Genomic DNA, 3,424 nt, shown 5'->3' on the forward strand with positions numbered 1-3,424 from the left:
CAACTGGATATTATGAAGAAAAAATGACTTGAGAAATGATTCTATACACTGAATTGTCTAGATAAATGCTATGAATTGGATAATCATCATTAGTTGTTCTTTTTTTATTTTTTTATTTTGATAAACTCAAATGGCTGCTTACTTGCCCAATGCTGCATTTAGAACATGCAAATGTGTTTTCCTTCCTGCGTAAAGGACTTTGATGACCTGAAACAACGTGTAATCTTTACTATGGATTGTGGGTCTCATTCACGGCATACAACTGTGAACTGTGTATTTAGTATCTCAGCTACTAAATTGAATGTAGGCTCATCCTACTGTTATTATTTGATGTTGAGATAGCAAGGTTCAAGTTAAAATGGTGTTATGTTTAAGGTCTCATTGTCTAGGCTATTTCTGGATTCTTTCTGCAGAGGGTCCTTCATAGTTTATATGTGTTTTGATATTTATGCAACCGAATAATGGGAGTCAAAGCAGCAGGGGAAAACAAAACCACGAAAATGGAAACTCATAAATCACTAAATTAGAAATTCTTTATTTTAGCTTTGCTTTAATTAGGAAATGATGTTTGTATTTTCCTTTCAAGTGAGAATAAAAAGGTTATTTGGACCGTAAATTCTGATAGCAAGAGGAACCACATGTTTTAATTGTGGATCACGGTTGTCACTTAAGGCATACAACTGTGTATTTAGGATCTCGTTTACTCCGGGTTGCACAAATACCACCACGTGTGTCCAATACGGCAAATCTAAACGGCGACACTGCGGTATCATAATAATGCAATTCCACAATGATGCAGCATTTAAGTTTTCTGCCATTTTGTTAGCTTACTTACCAGTTTTTGTTGCATGCCTTAAAATGATCTTCACTCCTAATCTTAGTACTGACTACCTAGTATGGTAGAGAATGGAGATTAATCTAGTTCTTCTTCTCAGAGATAATTATCTTTGTAAAATCCGGGGGCTACAGAAATTCATTCTTTTATGACCTCTTTAAAAGGTAGGCGACAGTTACTATACAATTAAAATATTAATTTTATTGGTACATAATATTGACTTTAATAGCACAGTCTTATTTTGGGTGTGTCCCGGTATGTGTGGCTGTGTCCATACGTGGATACACAATATGGGGACCCCCAAGAAATATTGGTGCAACCCAGCGTCTACTAGTTTAAGTATAGGCTCATCTTGCGGTAATTCTTTAATGTCAAGAGAGCAATGTTCAAGTTAAAGTGGTGTTACTTTTAAGGTCAAAAGTAGTCAACTTGTGGATTCTTTTCCGGGAAGGGTCTTTATTAGTTCAGTTTTCGATTACCATGTTTAACTAAATTCCAGAGCTATAGGTTCACCTGAGCCTTAGTATACATTATGATAGGTGCACTTCAAGAGGTCTGCTTAAACCCCTAAGACGCAAATAATCAAGCGGGGTGTCAAGTCATGCCATTGTTTCAGCATCTCATAATCCTGTTATTATTTGCCATCATAAACGCTTGAGCTCTCACCTGCTTTAGACTAAGTAATGCCATGTTATCATAATATGTTGCCTTCCAGGGAAGTTAGTTTTAATTGCTTGGGAGTCATTTATAATTTCTGTACGTTCTTTAAAGGAAGAATGAGTTTAAATGTTCAGTCCTCTCGCCTAATTTAGAATTCATGATGACATCTCAAAATGCATAAATGATTATGTATGAAACACACAGACCTTTTTTTATTTTTTATTACTCTTTTTTATATTTTCTACCGCTCTTTACTATAGCATCTAATTCTTCCCTCTGGATAGTTGTGTAGTTGCTTCTCCTCTTCTTAGTCTGTATCGGGTTATGTCAATTTGATGGGTTTTGTTTCTACTCACAGGTGCTGGCACTGCCTTAGAGAGACCAATCCACTTGCGAATCAACATGAAGAATGCCAGAACAAACTGCTATGTCTCTTATGTTCATTATATACCAAATTTAGAGCAGTATGAAAAACTATCTTTGCCAGTTTGCTGTATCATTATCGAAATTGTTTGATAATGCAATTCAACGAGTTATAAAGAAGCCAGCACCAGAAGAATAAGGGGAACCAGAGAATGTGAAAAGAAGCCTTTGTTTTTTGTTGTAGTTGGTGAAAGACGGAGAATATTTGAACACACCATTTGCTGCAATTAGGGATTCTTGTGCTTCTTACTTGAATTCGTTTCGGAATATTTCCTATGTTACCTTACCTTGGATGTCAGTCCTCATTTAGCTTTTGCTGTATAGTGTTACTAGCTCTGTTTGTTCAGTTATTCCCTTTTTTTTTTCTTTTCCTTTAGCTTAATCTTGTTGGCCTTGGTCTGTTTTGGCCTAACTCTTCTGTAAATCTTTCGGTTGTGAATGAAAATTCTTTGATTAAGCTAAAAGAAAATATTGATGATGGAATTTAAAGATGATAGCTTGAGTAAGTTCTCCAGTTCAGCAAAAGCATTTGAATGTCCATTACTTTAGATTGTTGCTTGCTTAGAGTCTTCTTGTTTTAATTATTGGTTTCTGTCAGAAGGGAAGTCAATTCTAAGTTATGATATTTGAATTTAAATCAAGGTGTGAAAGAGAGCACTAAGAAGAGTTCTATCCCCTTGTTCCAAGATCTGTAGAAGCAAGCAATAACATAATTGCTTTGACTCGGAAAAAGCAAAAAAACCAGAAGCAGAATAAAAGAACTTAAAACGCCGTTGCCGGGGATCGAACACGGGTCAACCGCGTGACAGGCGCGAATACTTATCATTATACTACAACGACCTGGTTGATGTGTTTGGCATTCATTTTATTTAAATTGTTATGTTATTATCGAAATCCATTGAAACGGCAGTTCGAGGAGCTTTAATGAAGCCATCACCAGAAGAATAAAGGGAAGAGAATAAAGGGAAGAGAATACGGAAGATATGTTATTTCTTACAGTTAAGCCACCACATACTGTTGACCTGTTGTTGCCTCAGGTATGTCTTAAGTAGCTTGATTTCTGTAGCGGGGTTTTAATGGTGCGGGTTTTATTCAGTTGGTTTTCCAAATACTGTTATTCTTGCTAGATACCGTACCTTGGATGGCAGTCCACTTTTAGCTTTTCCTGTATAGTGTTGGCTAGCTCTGTTTGTTCAGTTAATCCTTGGGGTTTTGTTTTTTTTTTTTCCCTTTTGATGAATCTTGTTGGACCATAGTCTGTTTTAGCATAACTCATTTGTAAATCTTTCAGTAGTTTATGAAAATTCTTTGATTAGGAGAAAATAAAAAAGGATATTTTCACACAAAATGTGCAGCTAACCGAACAAAAATCAGATCTTAAAAGACCTCCCACTATAACGTGTGAAGGCAGTATGATAAAATGGAGATCTGAATTATTTCGAAACAATGTTTGCAAACTACAAATGCTATGTATGATTATCCCAAACTAGAGGTCCCAAAAAATTG

This window comes from Papaver somniferum, chromosome 11 (assembly GCF_003573695.1).
Source record: "Papaver somniferum cultivar HN1 chromosome 11, ASM357369v1, whole genome shotgun sequence".
NCBI classification, from domain to species: Eukaryota; Viridiplantae; Streptophyta; class Magnoliopsida; order Ranunculales; family Papaveraceae; genus Papaver; species Papaver somniferum.